The sequence below is a fragment of the Moschus berezovskii genome, chromosome 6 (assembly GCF_049115385.1).
Source record: "Moschus berezovskii isolate FMDL1 chromosome 6, NW_MosBer_1.0, whole genome shotgun sequence".
NCBI classification, from domain to species: domain Eukaryota; kingdom Metazoa; phylum Chordata; class Mammalia; order Artiodactyla; family Moschidae; genus Moschus; species Moschus berezovskii.
This window is the reverse complement of record NC_142465.1, coordinates 48,343,480-48,368,986: the sequence shown is the minus strand read 5'-3', so window position 1 is coordinate 48,368,986 and position 25,507 is coordinate 48,343,480. Positions and strand designations below refer to the sequence as shown.

General features: G+C 40.7%; 1 protein-coding gene across 4 annotated transcripts in view; it reads left to right on the top strand.

Moving 5' to 3' along the window:
• The first annotated feature begins 13,057 nt into the window (after nucleotides 1–13,057).
• RAB3IP (RAB3A interacting protein) overlaps nucleotides 13,058–25,507 on the top strand; it is a 54,277-nt gene continuing 41,827 nt past the window's right edge. Inside the window, exons 1-2 of one of the 4 annotated variants that reach the window (XM_055394878.2) lie at nucleotides 13,059–13,237; nucleotides 24,902–24,982. The gene's annotated coding sequence lies outside the window, so the exon portion shown is untranslated. Of the gene's footprint in view, nucleotides 13,238–24,782; nucleotides 24,807–24,901; nucleotides 24,983–25,507 lie in introns of those variants that run through there. The other 3 variants (XM_055394879.2, XM_055394880.2, XM_055394877.2) reach the window with 3 other exon arrangements.

Here is a 25,507-nt window from a genome sequence, read left to right as displayed (position 1 = left end):
ATACTTGGTAATTCAAACACATCTTGAGGTTTGCACACCAAAAGCAGTGGCAGAAAGTTAAAGTATGGTTCATATTCATTAAAATATGTGTCTTCTGAAATTTGGACTTTATTTCCACTAAAATAGTACAGCAACTCCTCAAATCTATAATTCCATTAAGCTCAGAGAAGTTGCCATGAGCTCAATTTACATGGCTGCTGAGAGCCTGAGATCTTCACTTCCTGAAACAAAAGCCCTTCCTTTCCCTTGTGGTTTCAAGGTCAGTATATTCAGATATTTCATCAGACCAACAAGAAAGCACAATCTCTTGGGCCCCTGAATGTTGAGCAAGTTGGGCCTCTGAGAGCCCTTTCACTCCCCAAAGTCCTCGATCTCAAAACATCTCTCTAACAGGTTCCCATAACCTAACTTTCTGACTTCATTAAAATAAACCCAAACTGCATACACTGCTTTGTCTTTGTCCAATCTGGTGATGGTTAAGAACATAGGCACAAAAAATGTTGACAACCACGATAACTTCCATTCTTACACCAGGAAAAGAATCTTTCTTATATAGCTCCAGTCACAAATTTGCCTGACGAATGATGCAAGGAGCATCAGACTTCTCCTTTGTCATGAATTAGAATTGGAGCGTCCCTACTCCCTCTTTCACTACAGGTACCCTACCTATAAAAATATCCATATTGATACCAAACTTCTCAAATTCCTTACTGGCAGAGATAGCCTTTGAAAATGTCTCTGTTGTAATCAGGGTCACTTAGGTCATTTACTTTAGAGCATTCCAGTCCATACATTGGGCACATGGACTGTACATTCTAAATTTAAAATAAAATAAATATTTTTACATTGTTGTTTAAGTGTGTGTGTTACAGTGGTTTTCAAACTTTTTTTTAATACATCTGGAAGCTCAGTATGTAAAGGAAATAAAAGAGAAGCCAGCTGTACTAAAAGGGAGCTGAGACACAAAATTCTCAGGACTGTTGAAAGCCCATTTTGAGGCATATCCAATTTTCTGACTAGTCCATGGGTAAATGAAGAGAAGATATATTCTTATTCACATATATTTACACCTTTATATAAAAACATATGTGTATATGTATGCATATAACCTACCTCATTAAATATGTTACTTAGGTCTTCTCTATCCTTACTCATTTCGCTGTTTTTTATGACATGATTAGTCATGATTTCTGTTGATTTCTTCTTGAATTTTTGTAGTTCTTGCTTTATGAATTTGAATCTGACGTTTACCTTATTTCTTTTTTCTTTCATCATCTGTTGGTTGTTTTATTGCTGTATTGTCAGGGTTTTAAAAATACACTCTTTTCTATGACCATAATTCTCACAATTTGCTGTAGACTTAAGTCTACAGATAAATGGATTCAAGGATCACTGCCAGCTTTTAAATTTTTTTCTAAATTCATGGTTGGCTAAAGTTCATCCTCTACTAATGTCCTATAAAAGGGCCAATGAAAACCATATTGCTTGCATTAAAAAAAATCTTGTCTATTACATATATACTTGAATAAGTTTCTCTGGTATTGAATTCTTGGAAATAAAATCCTTTGATTCAGATTTTGATTTTTACCCCCAATAAAGATCTTGATGATTTTTATCTCTCTATCCAAAAGATTTTCATCAGCTTTGAAATCTATTAGCTTTACTAGATTATGTCTTAGACTATTCTATGTCATTTTTTTGTTTGTTTGGGGTACTATATGACCCTTCTATCTACAGATTCAGGTCTTCTTATATTTCTGGAAAGTCTTTCAAAATATTTATGTAAGCTTTCTTTTCTGTCTCACTATAATATTTTCTTGTTTTTTTTTCCTATTTATGCATATATTGAATTTCTTTGGTCTCTCTGGCATCTACATAATTTTCTAATCTTTTTAAATAGTTCATTTATTTCCATTTCATTGTACCTGCTTTTCTCAATCTGGTATTCCATGACACTTAAAAAATATTTTATTTCTGTTGTTTTCCTTAATAAGAGTTTATTCTCCTTTGTGCTATTTCCAAGCCTGCCTTCATTTTTGAGATAGTTTAATTTTGTTTCCTCCCACTTCTTTCAATTAATATTCGAATTCTTTTTGTGATTTTGCTTTATCTTAAAAAATCTCAAGTGAAGAGAGGAAAGTTGAGTTAATCATACTTGTTAGTGCTTGACACATTAACATAGTTGACTCATACAAGGCCAGTCTTATTTATTTCTTCCTTTTCATTCATATTCCTATCCCCTGTAGGTAATCATTCACACAAACCTATGTTAAATGTATATCATTTAATGCGTTTTTGTTAAATGTGCATTGTTTATATGTATATACTTTTTAATGAACATACATGGTAATGATCATATATCTTTTTCTTTTTTTCACTTTGTATCATGTTTTTAATATCCACCCATGTTGCTTTGTTCTAACCAGTTAGATCTAATCTGTTGCTTAGATCTAGCCAGTTGCTTCCAATGTGGCATACATCTGCATGGTATGCATATACTAGTTTTTACTTATTCACTCTCCTGGTGATCATTACCAGAATGCTTCCAACTCCCCACCACCACAAATAATCCTGGCTGTCTTAACCCATTCGGGTCACTATAACAAAATTCCATACACTGGGTAGCTTATAAACAACAGAAATTCATTTCAAAGATCCTCTTCCAAGTTGCACCCTTAGCTTTTTAAATCTATAGTTATACATTTCTGTCTAGTCAAAGCTATGGTTGTTCCAGTACTTATGTATGTACGTGAGAGCTGGACCATAAAGAAGGCTGAACACTGAAGAACTGATGCTTTTGAATTGTAGTGTTGGAGAAAACTCTGGAGAGTCCCTTGGACTGCAAGGAGATCAAACCAGTCAATCCTAAAGGAAATCAGTCCTGAATATTCATTGGAAGGACTGATGCTGAAGCTGAAACTCCAATAATTTGGCCACCTGATGAGAAGAATAGACTCATTGGAAAAGACCCTGATGCTGGGAAAGATTGAAGGCAGGGGGAGAAGGGGATAACAGAGGATGAGATGGTTGGATGGCATCACCGATTCAGTGGACATGAGTTTGAGCAAGTTCCGAGAGTTGGTGATGGACAGGGAAGCCTGGCGTGTTACAGTCCATGGGGTCACAAAGAGTCAGACACAACTGAGTGACTGAACCGAACTGATACATTCGATTAAAATTTTCTTTTACTTAATAGCAACATTTTTTTTAATTTTAATTTTTAAAACTTTATTTTATATTGAAGTATAGCCAATTAACAATGTGATAGTGTCAGGTGGACAGCAGACTCAGAGATATATATACATGTATCCATTCTCCCCCAAACTCCCCTCCTATCCAGGATGCCACATAACACTGAGCAGAGTTCCGTGTGTCTTTGTCGGTTATCCATTTTAAATACAGCAGTGTGTACACGTCCATCCCAAACTCCCTAAATATCCCTTACCCCCATTTTTCACTGCTGGCAACCATAAGTTCATTGTCTGTGAGTCTATTTTTGTTTTGTAAATAAATTCATTTGTATCATTTCTTTTTAGATTCCACATATAAGGGATGTCATACTATATTTCTCCTTCTCTGTCTGATTTATTTCACTCAATATGACAATCTCTAGGTCCATCCATCAATGGCAACATTTTTTAATGAGAATTTTAATTTGCCATTATGTCCTATTTGTATTTTTTCTTATAGTATCTTTGCATGCTGGTTCCTTTTTGATTGGCTACTCATCTCTGAAAGAAAAGTTTTCCAACATATGCAACTTACAAAAGGTTTGTGCTGAGGACAGCCTGCTCAACCAGGAATCTGTGTCTCTTCTATCTTGGATCTTTGTGATCTTTTGTATTGGAGAAGGAACTGGCAACCCACTCCAGTGTTCTTGCCTGGAGAATCCCAGGGACGGGGGAGCCTGATGGGCTGCCGTCTATGGGGTCACACAGAGTTGGACACAACTGAGTGACTAAGCAGCAGCAGCAGCAGTGGGAGAGGTGGGAGAAGGCACTGGCAAGCCACTCCAGTGCTCTTGCCTAGAAAATCCCATGGATGGAGGAGCCTGGTAGGCTGCAGTCCGTGGGGTCGCTAAGGGTCGGACACAACTGAGCGACTTCACTTTCACTTTTCACTTTCACACATTGCAGAAGGAAATGGCAACCCACTCCAGTGTTCTTGCCTGGAGAATCCCAGGGACGGCAGAGCCTGGTCGGCTGCCATCTATGGGGTCGCACAGAGTCGGACACGACTGAAGCGACTTAGCAGCAGCAGCAGCAGCAGACGTGTTAGATACAGTGCATGTGACTTTTCTTCCTTCCCCCCCAGTATTCTTTGTGGCAGACTGCTAGTTCTCCATTTTCCTGGGCAGATGACTTTCAATGTAAAGATTACACTTTCCAGCCTTCCCTTCCAGCCATGTTTGGCCATGTGACCAAGTTCTCATGAAGTAATGAGTCCTTTGCTTTTCTTCATAGCGTGCCTCATTAGTTAACATGCTGTTATATATCTATTCCTGTACTGACTGTCTTCTCCACTAGAATGTAAGCAATAAAGGCCAGGTCACTATCTTATTCTTATTGTCATATTCCCAACATCTAAATCAGAATTTGGCATGTAAGGGACACTCAGTAAATAAGGGAATGAATGCTTAAAGAATTATTGCAAAGACACAGGGATTATTATATATTATAGGACATATGCCTTTCCAGAATTCCTATAATGAAGATGACTAACAGGTCTCATGGGAGGAGATACCCCACGTCCAAGGTAAGGGGCAGTGGCTGCGCTTTGCTGGAGCGGCTGTGAAGAGATACCCCACATCCAAGGTAAAAGAAAACCAAGTAAGATGGTAGGCATTGAGAGAGGGCATCAGAGGGCAGACAGACTGAAACCACAATCATAGACAACTAGCCAATCTGATCACATGGACCACAGCCTTGTCTAACTCAATGAAACTAAGCAATGCTGTGTGGGGCTCCCCAAGATGGACGGGTCATGGTGGAGAGGTCTGACAGAATGTAGTCCACTGGAAAAGGGAATGGCACATCACTTCAGTATTCTTGCCTTGAGAACCCCATGAACAGTATGAAAAGGCAAAAAATAGGACACTGAAAGATGAACTCCCCAGGTCAGTAAGTGCCCAATATGCTACTAGAGATCAGTGGAGAAATAACTCCAGAAAGAATGAAGGGATGGAGCCAAAGCAAAAACAACACCTAGTTGTGGATGGGACTGGTGATAGAAGCAAGGTTTGATGCTATAAAGAGCAATACTGCATAGGAATCCAGAATGTTAGGTCCATGAATCAAGGCAAACTGGAAGTGGTCAAACAGGAGATGGCGAGAGTGAACATCGACATTCTAGAACTCAGCAAACTAAAACGGACTGGAATGGGTGAATTTAACTCAGATGACCATTATATCTACTACTGTGGGCAAGAATACCCTAGAAAAAATGGAGTAGCCCTCATAGTTGATAAAGAGTCCAAAATGCAGTACTTGGGTGCAATCTCAAAAACGACAGAATGATCTCTGTTCACTTCCAAGGCAAACCATTCAATATCACAGTAATCCAAGTCTATGCCCCAACCAGTAACACTGAAGAAGCTGAATCTGAACAGTTCCACGAAGACCTACAAGACCTTCTAGAACTAACACTCAAAACAGATGTCCTTTTCATTATAGAGGACTGGAATACAAAAGTGGGAAGGCAAGAAATACCTGGAGTAACAGGCAAATTTGGCCTTGGAGTACAGAATGAAGAAGGGCAAAGGCTAATAGAGTTCTGCCAAGAGAACACTGGTCATAGCAAACATCCTCTCCCAACAACACAAGAGAAGACTCTACACATGGACATCACCAGATGGTCAAGACTGAAATCATATTGATTATATTCTTTGCAGCCAACGATGGAGAAGCTCTATACAGTCAGCAAAAACAAGACTGGGAGCTGACTGTGGCTCAGATCGTGAACTCCTTATTGCCAAATTCACATTGAAATTGAAGAAAGTGGAGAAAACCACTAGACCATTCAGTTATGACCTAAATCAAATCCCTTATGATTATACAGTGGAAGTGAGAAATAGATTTAAGGGATTAGACCTGATAGACAAAGTGCCAGATGAACTATGGACGGAGGTTTGTGACATTGTATAGGAGACAGGGATCAAGACCATCCCTATGGAAAAGAAATGCAAAAAAGCAAAATGGCTGTCTGAGGAGGCCTTACAAATAACTGTGAAAAGAAGCGAAGCGAAAAACAAAGGAGAAAAGGAAAGATATACCCACTTGAATGCAGAGTTTCAAAGAATAGCAAGGAGAGATAAGAAAGCCTTCCTCGGCGATCAATGCAAAGAAATAGAGGAAAACAACAGAACAGGAAAAACAAGAGATCTCTTCAAGAAAATTAGAGATTCCAAGGGAACATTTCATGCAAAGATGGGCTCGATAAAGGACAGAAATGATATGGACCTAACAGAAGCAGAAGATATTAAGAAGAGGTGGCAAGAATACACAGAACTGTACAAAAAAGATCTTCATGACCTAGATAATCACGATGGTGTGATCACTCACCTAGAGCCAGATATCCTGGAATGTGAAGTCCAGTGGGTCTTAGGAAGCATCACTATGAACAAAGCTAGTGGAGGTGATGGAATTCCAGTTGAGCTATTTCAAATCCTGAAAGATGATGCTGTGAAAGTGCTGCACTCAATATGCCAGCAAATTTGGAAAACTCAGCAATGGCCACAGGACTGGAAAAGGTCAGTTTTCATTCCAATCCCAAAGAAAGGCAATGCCAAAGAATGCTCAAACCACTGCACAATTGCACTCATCTCACACGCTAGTAATGCTCAAAATTCTCCAAGCCAGGCTTCAGCAATACGTGAACCGTGAACTTCCAGATGTTCAAGCTGGTTTTAGAAAAGGCAGAGGAACCAGAGATCAAATTGCCAACATCTGCTGGATCATGGAGAAAGCAAGAGAGTTCCAGAAAAACATCTATTTCTGCTTTATTGACTATGCCAAAGCTGTTGAATATGTGGATCACAATAAACTGTGGAAAATTCTGAAAGAGATGGGAATACCAGACCACCTGACCTGCCTCTTGAGAAATCTGTATGCAGGTCACGAAGCAACAGTTAGAACTGGACATGGAACAACAGACTGGTTCCAAATAGGAAAAGGAGTATGTCAAGGTTGTATATTGTCACCCTGCTTATTTAACTTCTATGCAGAGTACATTATGAGGAACGCTGGGCTGGAAAAAGCACAAGCTGGAATCAAGATTGCCGGGAGAAATATCAATAACCTCAGATATGCAGATGACACCACCCTTATGGCAGAAAGTGAAGAAGAACTAAAGAGCCTCTTGATGAAAGTGAAGGAGGAGAGTGAAAAAGTTGGCTTAAAGCTCAACATTCAGAAAACTAATATCATGGCACCCAGTCCCTTCACATCATGGCAAATAGATGGGGAAACAGTGGAAACAATGGCTGACTTTATTTTTCTGGGCTCCAAAATCACTGCAGATGGTGATTGCAGCCATGAAATTAAAAGATGTTTACTCCTTGGAAGGAAAGTTATGACCAACCTAGACAGCATATTAAAAAGCAAAGATATTACTTTGCCAACAAAGGTCCATCTAGTTAAGGCTATGGATTTTCCAGTGGTCATGTATGGATGTTAGAGTTCGACTATAAAGAAAGCTGAGCACCAAAGAATTGATGCTTGAACTGTGGTGTTGGAGAAGACTCTTGAGAGGCCCTTGGACTGCAAGGAGATCCAACCAGTCCATCCGAAAGATCAGTCCTGGGTGTTCATTGGTAGGACTGATGTTGAAGCTGAAACTCCAATACTTTGGCCACCTGATTGGAAGAGCTGACTCATTTGAAAAGACCCTGATTCTGGAAAGATTGAGGGCAGGAGAAGGGGACAACGGAGGATGAGATGGTTGGATGGATTCACCGACTCGATGGACATGGGTTTGGGTGGACTTCAGGAGCTGGTGATGGACAGGGAGGCCTGGCGTGCTGCAGTTCATGGGGTCACAAAGAGTTGGACACGACTGAGCGACTGAACTGAATATACCTCATACAGGATAGTTTATTCTGCTTTGGGTTACCAGTTGAGCTTGAATAATCACTCTCCCTATGTATACTTATTTTCATATTCATATTTTCAAAGAGAAGGGTATTGACTGGGTTTATTTCACTCAACAAAACGCTGTTGAATGTCGACCTTCCTCCTATCCAATCAAAACACACAGGGCTGATTTTTGCTCAGGCAACTACACAGGTCCAGTATTAATGGTCAACACACAATGGTTGGTTTCTCATAATTGTATAATGGCATGATCACAGCAACCTTGTGCAGAAAGACCATCTACCCTCACAAGAATGTGGTGAATATTGTCAGCACCCCCAGCCTTTCAAACTGAATATTGTCCTTTCAAAACCGTTGCTTCATGGGAACTGGGAACATTACTTCATTAGTAATACATGTGTTTCAAATATATTTGAAAGCATTTCTTAGATGTCCTGTTTTGAAGTGTCAGAATGATACGATGACTAATAGACTAGTATTCCAAAAATATACAGATTAGTGTTCCAAAGACCTGGGTTCAAGACCAGCATATATGAGCTCTGTGACTGCGTAAATCTCATCTTTCTGAGTCTCAGTTTCCTCATTTGTGAAAACAGGTGAGGAGGTGAGATGATAATATTCTCCTCCAGCTCCCATGTCTTATGACTCTAATTACTTTCAGAGCTTTCATAGCATTGTGAACATTCCCAGCTATGTCAAACATCCTTTCTTTGAATGTAGATTTGGTTTTTTGGAACAGATAAAACTTATTAGAGCCAGGTCTTTTAATACTATGTATGACAAAAGTAAATGGTACTCTTTTTAAGGCTTGGAATTATCATGCTTGCCTTTATTTCTGTATATTCATTTGCAAGTGGCAGAAAACACAATACAAGTTGGCTTAAGCAAAGAGAAAATTACTGGCTCATATAACTGAAAAGTTCAGGGTCTCCAGCTTCAGTCACAGCTTGACCTAGGAAGTGAAATAACATCATCAGGACCCACTCTTGCTTTTCTCATCTCTCAGTTCTGCCTTCTCCCCTTGGTTCCATTCTCAAGCATGTTCTCCACTGGGTGGCAAGATCACTGCCAGTAGCCTCAGGCTTACATTTAATGGTCTCAGCAATCCTCACAGAGAGATTCACTTTTCCCAAAAATTTCCCCAAAGTCTCAGAATTGACTTTTTATCAGCTCTGCTTGAGTCATTTGCTTATCATGAGCTAATCACAGAGATCAGGAAGATTCTCTGACTGGTGAAGCCTGGGTCAAACACTCACCCTGGAAGTGGGGGTGGGGAATTCAATTTTACGTGGGTCACTTGGACTGAACATGGTGGAAGGGTACTTTCCCAAATAAAATCATTATGCTGATCTCAAATATGTAGAATGATTCTGGACTTTAGAGGAGGAGGAGGAGAGAGGGAGGGTGAGAGAGAGAGAGAGGACATCTACTTGATTGTTGCATTTGACAAGCTCATTCTTTGAAATTCATCCTTTCCCATTTTTACTGCAGCATTACTTTGCCAACAAAGGTCCGTCTAGTCAAGGCTATGGTTTTTCCAGTGGTCATGTATGGATGTGAGAGTTGGACTGTGAAGAAAGCTGATCGCCATAGAATTGATGCTTTTGAACTGTGGTGTTGGAGAAGACTCTTGAGAGTCCCTTGGACTGCAAGGAGATCCAATCAGTCCATTCTAAAGGAGATCAATCCTGGGTGTTCATTGGAGGGACTGATGCTAAAGCTGAAACTGCAATACTTTGGCCACCTCATGCGAAGAGTTGACTCACTGGAAAAGAGTCTGATGCTGGGAAAGATTGGGGGCGGGAGGAGAAGGGGATGACAGAGAGTGAGATGGCTGGATGGCATCATCGACTTGATGGACATGAGTTTGAGTGAACACTGGGAGTTGGTGATGGACAGGAAGGCCTGCCATGCTGTGATTCATGGAGTCGCAAAGAGTCGGACACAACTGAGTGACTGAACTGAACTGAACTGAGGCACTTACTATCTCATAATAGCTTCTATCTATTTTCCTTGCCTCTCGTCACCTCCCCTACCCTCACCAAGTACATTCCAGGCATTGCCACCACAATACTCTTCCTAAAGCACTGGTTTGATCATTTCACCCTCCAGCTCAACATCTTTCAGAAACTCTCTTCTGACTACTGAACCAAATTCTATATTCCTCAGTCTGGCATTTAAGATCTTCCACAACTGGATCCTATATATTTCCAGGCTTATCTATCTACCTGTACCTGTCCCAGGTATAGTGTTCATCACATCATGTTTTCCTTACGATGCCTTTGCTCTATTTGTATGTTCCCCCAACACCATTTCTCTCATCCTAAGCCTGATATGATGAACCAGATATTGCTAATTGTCTCCAATATCTGTTCTGTTTTCTTTAGTACTAGAACCATTGATTTCTAGCTGGGTACATGCCCATTCAAAAGAAACTGTACGTTTCAACATCACTTATAGTTGAGTGCTGACCAGTAAGATGTAAGTACAGTGATGTACACAACTTGTGCAAGTGTTTTTAAGTAGAGGGGTGTTCTTCTTAGCCTCTGTTGCTTTTCTGTTGCTTGGAGTAAGGAGGTGATGGCTGGAGCTTGAGCAGCCTACTTGATGGTAGAAGCTGAAGCTTCAGGATTGTGAAGCCATGTGATAGAAGAAGCCTGTGTCCATGTTGATCAGAGAGCCACCATATCAACTCTGTACTGCATAAACCTACATGAGAAGAATACATTTTATTTTGCTTAAGTTTGTTATTTTGAATTTTTTCTCATATATTTATTCTTTTTTTAATTTATGAGTTTTTAACTGCAACAGAAAGTAGTCTATCATTTCCTTGTCTAGCAAAATATTTACTTGTGGGCCAGTGCTTGTGTCACATAAAAATTTGCTTTCACAACTCATGTATAAAACAGTTGTCTCTAAGGTACCTCTCATGGAATCAATTATGGACAACTCTGTATTTCACATCCTTTTTCTGATGTTGGAATAGGCAACTGAAAAAATCAGAGAGCTGAGAGAAAGGGCTGATAAAAGTCTAAAAGGACTTAGACTCTAAACTGTATGATCCCCTACAAAAGAGTCATTTTAACATGTTACCTACTTATAAGGAAATGTTTTGAGAACTGGCTTTGGGTCCAGTTTATTTCACAGTTACATAAACTGCCATCCATTAAACAAATATTTATTTATTGCTTCTCTATACCAGGTACATAAATCTGCAGGAAGAGGGAAGAGAGAGATGAGACACAATGAGGGGACCTCCTACCTTCTCCACAACATTTCAGTCCCAAGCCTTCTTTCACCCCACCCATGGATTCTGAGAGCAATCTTTATATTCTTTAAGTAATTCCTCCCATTCTGCTTTGAATGGATTTCTGTTATTGGCCACCAGAAAAATTTCTTAAGTAACACATTTTTATGGAAATACTACTTTCTGTTGCAGTTATTTATTTCACTTAGTTATTATTGACATATATTTGTTTTCTTCACTATGTTTGAGACCTTGGATGATGGAGATTTAGTGTAATGGTTTCTCTCTTCCCAAGTCTAGTAGTAGGTACACAGATTGAACACAATAAACGTTTGATAAATAAATGACATGGTGTAAGGGAGAGCAGTGGAGTCAGGGAAAACAGACCTCCCTCATGAGGGAGATCATGTCTAGTCCCAGTAAATAAGACATGGTGTAGATTTAAGAATTGTTTCTGAATTAGAATAGGTAAGACTTGATATATTGGAGATGGAGTACAAAAGAATAAATAATGACTTTCTATGTTTTTATTATAGGTAGATAACAGTACTAATGTTATTAATAGATAATATTCATTACACACCCTTCTAGCTCAGTTGGTAAAGAATCCGCCTGCAATACAGGAGACCCAGACAGTGCTGGGACGGGAAGATCCCCTGGAGAAGGAAATGGCAACCCACTCCAGTATTCTTGCCTGGAAAATCCCCATGGACAGAGGAGACTGGCAGGCTACAGTCCATGGAGTCTCACGAGTTAGACACGACTTAGCTACTTAGACAAATACACATTAGGCACTGTGTCATGAAGTACACTAAGTATTTTACATATATTAAGCCATTTTATATTTTAACGACTTATTGAGGTGGGTAGTCTTATTATCTCCATTTACTGGGGCTATTAGAGATCAACTAGCTCAAGGTCACTGACAACAGCTAGTAGGTGCCAACCTCAAAGCTGATTCCTCAATCCTGATTCCTATAGCCATACACATGACCTACTCTTCTTTATTGTCGCTAATAGATAGCGTCCATACACAGAATGGGGGTCCTACTCAATATACATATTGCATAAACTGCCTGTATCTCTTTGACTAAACACAGAGACGCATATTTGATGTGACTGGCTCTTTCTGATCAGATTTTCGGAAACATGGTTTGTAGTTTCATGTTTCCTCTCTGGAGGACCTAAAGTGGGGTAGAAGTTTGATAAAAGTTGACACGAAAGACGAGAGAAGGTAGGTACAGACACGACATTCTCGAATGCCCTAACAGTTGCTGGAATGCTAGGATCTAGGTTCTATCAGACTCCCCTTCCTCCCATCCATGCCCCCAGAGAGTCGCGCACGCGCACACACAAACAGACAAACGCTGTAAGGTATATATGCGTGCCGAGTCTCAGGCTGGATATAGTGGTCCTCAACTCACATCGAAGGTTCATCTTCCGACTGCTGGAGAGCCCAACAAACTCGGAGTGAACCGGAGACCGTCTGTCAACCCCAGGGCAACGAGGGTCAGCGCCAGTTCGCCCTGGTTCCCAAGGAAACCACCCGCGAAGGCACCTGGCGCCCGCGCCCAACACCTGCGAAAGCCGCGCCTGGCGCCAGGGGGCGCGGGAGCGCGCCGGCCCCTCCGGCCCCACGCCCGCCCCCTGCCCGCCCCTAACCCCGCCCCTAACCCCGCCTTCTCTCCGCGGGGCCGCACGGCTCCGAGCGCCGGCCCGGCTCCCGGCGCAGGCGCAGTCCGGCGCTCCCTCGGCGGCTCCTCCAGCCGCGCGCTCGTCGCGGTAGAGTGTAGCGGCGTCGGCCAGCCGTCCTCCTCCGCCTCGGAGTGCTCTGGCGTGCGTTGCGTGCGACTCTGCGAGCGCCCCTGAGCGCGGGCCGCGGCGGTGGTAGGTTGGTCAGGTGAGCGCGGTGGCGGGAGGGAGAGGCCCGGGACGCGGAACGCCGCCGCCCGCGAGCCGGCCCAGAGGGGCGGCCGCGGCAGGTGCAGGGGAGGGCGCGGCGCTCGGGGACCCGGCCCGGCTGTCCTGGCCCCGGCGAGCGCGCTCCCCGGCCTGGGCTCGCGGACGCCGGCGGTGGCGGAGCCTCGGCGCCTTGGGGGCGTGTGGGCGCCCCTCGGGGCCGCTGGTGGGCGTCGGGCGGCGGCGGCTCCTCCCCCGTCCCTCGGGCGCGTTACTCATTAACTGCGCTGTCCTGAGCGCCCGAGGCGCGGAGCCAGACCCAGGTTACCTGTCGGCGGGCGCGCGCGGCCGGAGCCGAGGGACCGGGCTTGCGGAGCGGGCTGTACAGAGACTTCGCCAACAAGTCTGCAGGCCGGCGCCGCGCGGGAGCTGGGCCGGGCGAGGCAGTAGGCATGGACCGAGGGTCTTAGGAGACGGCGAGCCGAGCACGGCGCCAAGGCGTAGAGGTCACCCTTGGGAGGTTTCGGCGAAACCTGGTGGGCAAGAACCGGCGCCTTAGGAGACAGCTCAGTTCAGCCTGACTTTTGTTTCGGGGAGTTGAGGCGAGCTGTTCAGACATAATTAATACACTACCCTTCCAGCGTGGATAGCTCGTTCTGATCGCCCAGGGAAAGGAGAGTTCAATGGATTCGGGAAGTGATGGTGATGGAATCTGCAGCACGTGAAGAGTTGCCAGTTGTTATGGGATTTAAAAAGAAAAAAAGTCTGTAATGGCTAAAGGGTAAAGTCTTGAAAATTAAGAGCGCTCAGGTAATGGTGATTCCGAAAATGCAGACAGTTTATTTTCTCGGAAATGTAGAAATTCCGAGGCTACCTGTTTCCCACTTCTGTTTTCTCCTCCAGCTTCATTTCAGGGTCGGGAAAGAACCTTTCTTGTAAGCTTTTGCCGTGAAATGATTACATAATTGCAGCAGAGGCCAGTAAGAGGATTAGAACAAAACTGTTGTATTATAAATCTATTGCAAGACCCGTTTCTGTTCATTATCCTTACTTTCTTGTTCATGCCATTTGAAGGGGAAAAAATGGTGAATAACATATCAAGGAGAAAGGAGGCAGAGTGGAGAAAACAGAATAGATTTGTAACCAGTCAGAGTAAATATCTGATACTGTTAAAAGATTTCACCACTTTGATGGGGCCTTGTTGTGTTAACGCTTGCTGTTTTATTTACTAGTGTGGTGCGTTTTGTTAGGACTTTTCATGTTTGGACAGATAACCTACCCCAAGTATGGTTCGTGTGATAGAATCCTATCTTTGTGGAATATGTAGAAATAAACTTAGCGGTTATATAATGTTACTACAATAGTATATTTCTTACTATTAGGGGGAAAAAAAGCTTTTCTTTTCTTTTTTTTCTATTTCCACTATTTCGAGAACCAAAGGGCATACATAGACTGCAACTCTTGTGGTATATTTGGCAAACCACTCATCGGTGGTATTGAATACTGCTAACTTTTCACCAGGATGAATATTTGATGTTCAGCTGCTTTGTGAATTTTCTAATTAGTGGAGTTTCTAATTAGATCCAGTTGTAGGTTTTGAATTGGTGTAGTTAATGCTTTCTTTAGTATTATTTTCCTCTAATTTTCACTGAACCCTCAGCTTCTACAGCACACATAGACACTCTCTGTGTGTGCCTGTGTCTGTGTGTGTGTGTATGTGTTGGCTGTGCAGTGCAGCCTGTTGAACTTCCCTGACCTGGGATGAACCCATGCCCCCTGCTGTGGAACTGTGGGATTGTAACCACTGGACTACCAGGGAAGTCCACTGCAAATAGTTTTTAAGATTGAAAGAGTCTTAGAAATCTACGTCGTCATCTTGGTTTTTAATATGGCAAAACAAGAACTTGCAGGTTACAGTAGTTTTACATGTATTATTGTAATCAGCGTACCCTCCCCCCTCCCTTTCTGAGCAGGACTCACTGAACCAATTTTAATAAAAAAATTACCTTTTTTAAGTTTTAGCTCCATCAGTTAAATCGTGCGTGTGACCTTGAGTAAATCATTTAACCTCTGAGCTTATTTTCTCCATTTGTAAATGGGGGTAGTGTTAGGTTGAACGATTTGGGGTTTGCCAGTATTCAGCTGTTTTTAATGTGGCTCAATCTAATATGAGCTTCATAATGGTGGGATGAGAATTAGATGAGATACTCCATGTAGGGGGTGGAGGGGGGGAACAGACACAGCTCAACAGTGTGGCGTACACTGTGCTTATTGCTTCAAGTACCTTGACTCTCTAGTCCTTGGGACATTGCTGGCATATAGGTAGTGGTATCACATTTTACAAATCATGAAATTGAGGGTCAGAGAGGTGAATAACTTGACTCTAGTTACTTAGTTGTCTGTAGTCCTATAGCTGACTAATGGCAGAGCCAGGCTTAAACACCGAGTGTGACTGCCCAAAATGGAAATCCTCCCAGCCGTGCTCTTTCCATTCCTGAAATACATCTTCTGTAAAAGAGCTTTGTGACTAAGAAGACTGGTTAAAAAAATCAACAGGTTTTCTGATGATGTGATAGGAGCACTGCTGCTGCTACTACGGAGTCTAGCCCTTAGGGTGTATCAGGTTCTGGTGTAAGCATGATGCCAGCTCATTTTCTCTCACATTGACCTAGGAGTTAGGTAATACTTTATCCATTTAATAGTTGAGAAGATTGAGGCACTGAGAGGTTATGGGGCTTGCTCAGGGTCACAAAGCTAATTAATGAGGGGACTAGATTAGGAGTTGGGCAGTTTTTCTTTGATGTCCATGCTCTTAACCACTCTACTTCTTCCTGTGTAGATTATAATGCTGAAGAATTGGTTTTAATTTAGCTTTTATGAGATATTTAATATTGGTGTAATAAGTAATTCTTAGTGTATCACCAGAGATTTTTAAATCAGACATTTCATTGAATGTCTACTTTTCAAGGCACAATGGGGGTTAAAGGAAAGACTTTATAAGAAGTCTGGAAGGTAGACCATGTAATCATTGCCATATCTTTTTGTAAGTTTATCAAAATTTAGAAGGTACCTTCACATACATACGCTGTTGTAACTTTAATAAGTGTCAGGTAAGACAAGGTGCTTAAGTAGTTGGAGAGTAGGGAAGAAAGAAGGAGTAGTAGTTGGTAGTGATGTTTGTGTGTTGAGGGGAAGCTTTGAGGGTAATCTGAGGGAGTACACCCTTTCACACCAAACCTTTGCCCTGTAGAGTGTGAGTCAAGATGTAGTTCAATGAAGGGTGGTAAATTGGTTACTAAATTACTTAAATACATGTGATATCCTAAAAAGAAAATGTCTGAAGAAATTTAAAGACTCCTTTCTAGTTCTCCCTGATAGCTCAGTTGGTAAAGAATCAGCCTGCAGTGCAGCAGACTCTGGTTTGATCCCTGGGTTGGGAAGAGCCCCTGGAGAAGGGAAAGGCTACCCATTCCAGGATTCTGGCCTGGAGAATTCCATGGACTGTATGGTCCATGGGGTTGGAAAGGGTCAGACATGACTGAGTGACTTTCACTTCACTTCTAGCTATTAATAGTTTCTCTTTTTCTGTCCTGCTGTCCTTACCTTTGCCACATAGTACTTATTATTTATTTCCAAAGCACAGAGCACATGCCTCTATTTTGGTATCATTTTGATATTTACATCATATTTGTAAATGTTTGTTGACAGTGAGGTGTCTACGCACATGCTTTGAGGGCAGGGCTTTAATGCATCTTACCCCACCATATAGCTTTAGTATGGGGCCTGGAACCTAGTAAGTACTGTGCTGTTTGGTGATGGATGGTTAGCGAAAAAAATGTTAAAATGTGTTGAAACTGGTCTAGCAGTAGAAATGGGAGTGAGTGTTCAGAGTAGGGATTGAAGGGACTAAGGGAAGAAGAGGTTACTTACAAGGGGTAGCATTAATTTGCCATCTCTGTGTTTCCCTTCTGCTTTCCTTTTCAGCTTAAAGCTAAATGAGGTAGTTTCATAAGCTTCAGTTCTATACAGAAAAAAGTGAAAAAGTAATCTTGATTTACCTTAGGATATCAGCAACACAAAATTAAATACTTTTAACCATAAGCTAAGATTACTTAAATCAGAGAAAAAAGAATGGAAATTATTGAAATAGTTCAAGTTTGAGAAGTTTGTTGCTTATGATTGACAACTGTTGTAAGTATAAGCATAATGGAAGTTGGATAAACTCTACGTAATAAAATTTATGACTTGACAATCTAGTGGAAGGAAACTCCATGCAAGAATGTGAGAGTAGCTTTGAAGTATATAGAAACATACTGATGATAGCTTGCGTGTGCGTGCGCTCGGTCGTGTCCAGCTCTTGAGACCCCATGGAATGTAGCCTGCCAGGCTCCTCTGTGGGATTTTCCAGGCAAGAGTACTGGAGTTGATTGCCATTTCCTCCTCCAAGGGATCTTCCCAACCCAGGGATTGAACCCATGTCTCCTGCATTGGCAGGCAGATTCTTTATCTCTGAGCCATCTGGGAAGCCCCTTAGAGCCATTTGAGTAAGTGAATTGTCATTTGATGTGTCCAGATAATAGTTTTGAGTGTTTGTGGGCATCTGATTGACAGATCAAGATGAAGTATAAAAGAACAACTAAAATAGATTTGAAGAACAGTACATAAATGTGCATTAATTAATTTCTTGTTGGGAAGAGAGTTAATTTGAACTCTGTACCCCAGAAAGACTTGTTTTTCCCTTCCTTCTCATTTATCAAGGATAACTAAGGTTCCCTTCTGGTTTGTAAGACAAACCCCTTTGTAGGCTGTTACTATTTACCCCCTCATTTACTCTTTTTTAGATCTTTATAGATATCATTCATCTGTGTTGTGCTTTACAGTCTTCAGGACATTTTTACATTGACAGATAAGCCACTTGATTTTCTCAAATGTAGGCAGGGTCGATAATACCACCACCATTATAGATGTTGAAACTGAAGCTCAGAGAAATTAAGTGACTTGCCCTCGTTCACACAGCCAGTTAATAACAGAATCTGAATTAGAAAGGTTTTCTGAAGCTTGTTTGATCAAATGCTCAGTTTTCCCCAAACTTTAAAAACAGTTTCTCCAATTTTGCTACAGGGTATACTTATTGTTTTATCTCCAGTTTTTACAGGTGGCCTGGAATCACTGTCCCTGCTCTTCATGGCTCTGCTATTTATTACCTCCCTAAATAATCTTATTGCTTATTTATCCAATCAACATATACTTGATTGAGTGCCTATTGAGTATTTAATTGGCCTGTATTCTTACATATATAAAATAAAGAGGCTTCCACTTTTAAGAGAAGGAAACTTGGAAAACAATTGTTTTTTATATTTTTTTCCAAGAATTTGTAATACAGTGCCTGCCAATGCAGGAGACCCTGGTTTGATCCTTGGCTCGGGAAGATCCCCTGGAGAAGGGAATGGCAACCCACTCCAGTATTTTTGGCTGGAGAATTCTGTGGATAGAGGAGCCTGGTGGGCTATAGTCCATGGGGTCACAAAGAGTTGGACACGACTGAGCAGCTAACACTTTTCATAGTATTAGTAACCCACTAAGTTCTGAGAATTTCTGAAAACCTTTAAGAATCTGCAGTAACTAACATTTCACAATTTGTCAGATTGTACATTTAATCCTGTGGTATTAGTAAATGGAAATTAATTTGTGGTCTGTTTTAATGAGTGGGAAGATTGTGTAGCTTGACTGACCATCTGACTAATTTTTCCTTTGAGTTAGTAATTAATTTCACAGTTATAGACTGCTTCCTAAAATGTAAATGTGAATTTTTTTTTGTTACAACCAAATATTAGTTTGGAAAACCAACTTTATAATTTTGGGAAAGTTAATGAGAAAATTATTTTTTATACACCTTTTTGTTTTGTTTTTCTTCCTTTATATAGTATTTGACTAAATCTCAACATTTTCTAATTATGGAGAATTTAAAACAAAATACATAGATGCAAATATATGACGAACTTCAAATTTCCCATTATCTAGCCCATCAACTACTGTCAGTCCTGTCCCATCTACTCCCTGTACTATTCCCTCTCCTGTATTATTTTGAGCAAATTCCAGGCATTGTATAATTTTATCTGTAAATATATCATTATGTATTTCTAAAAGGTAAGGGCAGTTAGCTACAATACTGTTCGACACTTTAAAAAATTAACATTTAACATTTTTTTAGGTAAGGATTACTAATTACAAACATCCACACTTTTTTTGATTATATCTTAAGGCCATTATATTAAAATCAGGTTTCTGTTGGTTTTATTTATATGCTATTCCTACCCTCCCACAACAAACTAAAAGGGGCTGAATAAGTACTTAATATAAATCGAAGCATAGCAGCAAAATAAATAAGGAAATGATGAGAGCAAAGAGAATGTAGGGAAAAAATAGAAAGGATTGCAAAATAACAGCAAATGCTCATTGCAATAGCAGTGCATTAGAGAAACTTTAGTTTTTGCTTTCTGAAAGTAAAACAGTTGTTCATAGATTAAATAGGAGTCTTCTGTTTGGATTGTTCTCTTCTTACAATTGACTGGGTAAAACTGCCTTAGAGATCCTCTGTCTTCATCTAACCTTTATCTTGAGTCTTACCCCTAACCTTTTAAGGTGTAGTGGAGTCAGACGCAGGTGCTGGAGTCAGATGCACCAGGCTTTGAATCCTCCCTCTGTTATTGACCGTTTCACCTTAACAAAATGAATTAACCTCTCTGATGCTCAGTTTCTGAATCAGTAAAATAGAGGTAAGAACCATTTCAAAGGGATGCTAAGAGGAATAACTAGAATGATGTACATAATGTATATTTGTATATGTCGCACGTAAACAGTGTAATAATGTAATGCATATGTGTGTATACGTAGAAATATAACTGAAGCTATTCTGAATGTTTTCATACATAGATGTTATGTATATATGCCTTCATCCCCTCACTGGCACTGTGTGACCTTCATACTCTCTTGCCTAGTCTGTTGCCGTAGTCTCTTAACTAATTGCCTCTGGTCTCTTGTCTCTAGTTAAAGTCCTTGGGAGTCATTTTTCTAATGACATCACAATTCATCTGTACTTCCTAAAATGTAGATCTGAGCACCTCTTCAGGATGAAACTCCAAGTAACATTTTCCACGTTAAGTGAAGCTTTAATTATCTGTCTCATATCTGCTTCTCCAGCTTGATTTTCTGTCCTCTTTTTTTTTTTTGGTTAGTTTCATTAGTGCCAAACCCTTATTCCTTGACTATGCTATATTGTTTCCTTGCTTAGCTCATCTACAGACTCTTACTTGGCATTTAAAAATCTAACTATATTCTCCTTGGAACATTGTCTTCCTCCATCTCTCTCTTTAGGATCATCATTTAGTGGCCCATAATAGGCTATGCATCTTCTTTTTAGCCCATTTTCATATCTGTATTCTTAGAACTTAGTACCAGGATTTGCCCTGAGGAGTTGAAGCTGACAATCATCCTTCCATTCAACTGGAATAAAAATAATTGATAAAATTATTAATTATACTAAAATAATATAGGTATAAAATACATTTAGTAAGTATAAACCATTAAGATTTTTCTAGGCATTCATTGAGTTGATACATGTGAAATTCTTAGTTAACTGACACATAGTTAACTTTCAGTAAGTATCGGCCGCTGTTTTTGCTGTAATAATGCTGTCTTCTGGAAAGAAGTAAGATATAATGAATACTATGAATCAGAAGTAAATTGTTTTGATTAACTTTTAAAATTGGAGATCAGCTTTATTACTTAAAACCGAGTGATAATACGGTCACACAAACTGTTAGTAATTCACCCATGAAAATTAAATGCTATCATCCTTTTCACTCATTTGTAGTGATACCTGACAAGCTTAGTTTATGAATTGGGATAACTGCCCTTGAAATTGAGTTATTGAATTACTTACTACTTAATGCTGAGAGTAGGGCTTCCCAGGTGGCGCTGGTGGTCAAGAATCCGCCTGCCAATGCAGGAGTCACCGGTTTGATCCCTGGCTTGAGAAGATCCCCTGGAGAAAGAAATGGAGCCTGGTGGGCTACCGTCACATAGGGTTGCAGAGTCAGACTCGACTGAGCAACTGAACACGCACACACAATGCAGAGAGTACTACTGCTTAAAAATAGTAGTTTATTTTTTATTCGTATAAGAACTTCGAATGCAAAACAAATCTTAATGCTTCCATTTGAAAGAGCAAAAGATTTTTAGATCATTGTGATTGGCAGCTCATTACCAGCTAAGTTACACATTTTATGGAAATTTCACATGCTTGAAAAAGGGTTTTTTACATTTAATCTTCAAATAATCTCCTTTTCAGGAGTGACTGGAATTTAAACAGTGTTTTAATGTATCCCCCAGAATGAAAACATTGTACATAAAGACAGTGCTCTGAGGTACTCTACTAAATGCTACTTGCATTTCTGTTTTAATTCTCAACCCCTGAGGAAGCAAACCAAGCTAGATTTCCAGATGAGAGAAGCTAGGCACACATTGGCCCAGTAATTTGATAGAAAAGGGAAAGTGTTAGTCGCTCAGTAATGCCCGACTGTTTGGGAGCCCATGTACTGTAGCCCACCAGGCTTCTCTGTCTATGGGATTTTATAGGCAAAGGATACTGGAGTGGTTTGGCATTTCTTTCTCCAGGAGATCTTCCTGCTCCAGGGATCGGACCTGGGTTTCCTGCACTGCAGACAGGTTCTTTACTGACCGAACTACCAGGGTTCAAACCTGCCTCTCTTTGAGGTTTGGATCTTATGTTCCTAGTCTGTGCTCCAGTTTATGGAACATTTTCCACAAATGCTTTACTTTTACTCCTTAGACATGCCTAAAAAGTCCTTCCAAGGGCTTTATCTTGCTCATTATTTCCTATTTCTTTGGGTCTTTTCTTTGGCTTTACTTTTTCTGGGAGTCTTTTCCTTCTGATTTATTTGGCCTTCTTGTGTGGTCTCTTAGTAGCCTTTGCTTATTCTGTGGCGTTTATCACAGTGTGTCATTGCCTGTAATTGTCAGTGTCTCCTACTATATTGATACTATTTGGGAGCAGAGATGATTTACCATCTTCTTTCCCGAGAGCCTGGCACATAGTAGATTCTCCATGAAAACTCATTGAAAGAACAGTTGTATGTTTATAGGAAAAATAGAGTGGGTGTTGCAGGGATGTGAAGTGAACTGGCTCAGTCGTGTCTGACTCTTAGCGACCCCATGGACTGTAGCCTACCAGGCTCTTCCGTCCATAGAGTTTTCCAGGCAAGAATACTGGAGTGGGTTGCCATTTCCTTCTCCAGGGGATTGTCCCAACCCAGGGATTGAACGCAGTCTCCCACATTGCAGGCAGACACTTTACCATCTGAGCCACTTAATGGATTTTAATTCAACTTAAGGAGAAACATTTTTACATGAACCGTCTAACAGTGGAAAGGCAAAGCAGTTCTAGTGGTGGTAAATGTGATGTGGTTAAGAGCTAGGACTCTGAAGTCCCAACAGCCAGAGATTTTAATCCTGGTTGCCCTAAACTGCAACTTCCTCAGCTATACATGTACTGGCACTGTACCTGCTATTTAGTAAATGCTCAGTAAATAGATTGGAGAAGGCAATGGCAAGCCACTCCAGTACTCTTGCCTAGAAAATCCCATGGATGAAGGAGCCTGGTAGGCTGCAGTCCCTGGGGTCGCTAAGGGTCGGACACAACTGAGCGACTTCACTTTCACTTTTCACTTTCACACATTGGAGAAGGAAATGGCAACCCACTCCAGTGTTCTTGCCTGGAGAATCCCAGGGACGGGGGAGCCTGATGGGCTGCCGTCTATGGGGTCACACAGAGTCGGACACGACTGAAGTGACTTAGCAGCAGCAGCAGTAAATAGATGGCATCACCGACTTGATGAACATGAGTTTGAGCACCCTCTGGGAGTTGGTGATGGACAGGGAAGCCTGGGGTGCTGCAGCCATGGGGTCGCAAAAAGTCAGACATGACTGAGCGACTGAACTGAATTGATGGGAGAAACAGCTCTGTAATCCTTTGAGATTGATACTGGTAGTTGGATGACAGCTCCCCAAACCGTCCTTCTCCCCGTGATTATTTTGAAGCAAATCTAAGGAATTTTATTTCTTCTGTATTTCTGTGGTATCCCTAAAGGATAAGTTTTTTTCACATAACCATCATACCATTATTATCTCTAAAAACTGACAACAATTCATAATAATATCAGTAATATTCAGTGTTCAGGTTCCACTGATTTTTTTTATAATGTTTTTATAGTTGGTTAATTCAGATAATTCAAACAAGATCCCCACGTTATATTTCTTTATGTCTCAAGTCTCTTTATAAATTCCTTTTCCCCCCATTTTTATTTATTGAAAAAACCAGGTGATTTATCCAGTAGAGTTTCCCAAAGTCTGGATTTTGCTGTTTTTGTCCATATGGTGCTATTTTTAATATGTTCTTTTACCCACTAGTGGGCTTCCCAGGTGGCGCAGTAGTAAAGGTGTGCCAATGCAGGAGACACAGGAGACTCAGGTTTGATATCTGGCTTGGGAAGATCCCTAGCATAGGAAATGGCAGCCCACTCCAGTATTCTTGTCTGGAAAATTCCATGGACAGAAGAGCCTGGTGGACTGCAGTCCCTGGCATTGCAGAGTTGGACATGACTGAGCCCTCACACACTGTCCTCTATTTCCTGCTGCTGTTGCGGTGCTGCTGAGTCACTTCAGTCGTGTCCGACTCTGCGTGACCCCATAGACAGAAGCCCACCAGGCTCCCCCGTCCCCAGGATTCTCCAGGCAAGAACACTGGAGTGGGTTGCCATTTCCTTCTCCAATGTGTGAAAGTGAAAAGTGAAAGTGAAGTCGCTCAGTCGTGTCCGACCCTTAGCGACCCCACGGACTGCAGCCTACCAGGCTCCTCCATCCATGGGATTTTCTAGGCAAGAGTACTGGAGTGGCTTGCCAGTGCCTTCTCCGTCTCTGTTTCCTACAAACTGATAATCACCTAGAGGTTTGATTGAATTGAGGTCATTGGTAGTAGTGTTCCTTCCCTGTTTTACCACATACTTCTCATAATTTATGATTTTCTCCCTTTTCGTGATATTGAGTTCAAGTACTGTCATTTTGATCTGTTAATTATAAAGTCCCTCAGATTTTACATTAGGGTTTTAATAGTTATTGATATTTGTTGCCTAGATTCATTGTTTCATTAAGATTACAAAGTTATTAAGCGGGACTTTTTGAAAAGAAGGACATTTCCTCATAAACTCTTAGTTCTCTGATAATATTGGAAAGTCAGGATAAATACTGGATTCTTTATTTTACCGGTTTTCAAAATAGTGTTTTGGTTACATGACACTGATCAAAAAGAGATTTATTTTTGTTTGTTTTATTTTTAGTATTATCATGAAACCTTGAGCTTAAAACTGGGTTTTTTTTGTTTGTTTGTTCTTAACAGAGATTGCCCTTGTCGATGTTCAGATTGTCCCGTCTTTGGTTAGTGGGAGTCCTTTTGATACCTCTCCAGTAGTCTTGGATAGCTTTCTTGATTCCTGGTAAAACAAGCTGTTCCAAGATCCTTTTGTGTATTACTGCCCCGGGCCTGGGATCAGCCATTCCTCAGAGTTGCCATTGTTCTTTTTTTTGGTAGGATATGATACTGCTTTGGGCATAAGAGGTACACATTGCTCCTGAGTTGGTTACTGCTCTTATACCTTTTCCGTGGATAAAGGTAGGCATTTTTATAAATAGAAGAGATTTTCCTGGTATTTCTGATTCAAATTTAGGACTTCAGAGTTTTAAATTCCTTGATTTTGTATTTGTGTCTCTTTTCTCATATGCTGAAAATTTTAGTTCTGAATGATATTGTTTAATCTTATACAACAGTTTCAGAATAGCAGTATCAACATTACTATTACAATTACTGAAAACAGTGTATTATTTTTAAAATTTCCTATTGTTCTTAGAATATATGCCACTGGGGACATACAGTTTTATTACTGTGTTTTAAAATCGTTTGAAATAGTTCTTCTCAATGATATAAATGGAGCTAGATTTATTTTCTATTTTTAAAGATTTTTAAAAAAAATTAATTTTGCCTTATGTACATGGTTCCAAGTTCAAATTCATATCTACCAAGTAGGGTACATTTGGAAAAGTCTAGGTTTTATGCCTATCTCCTCTTCCCATTCTTGCCCTTTTCCTAAAGATAACTTTTTAAAAATTAATTTTTGGTATATCCTTCTATTTCTAAAAT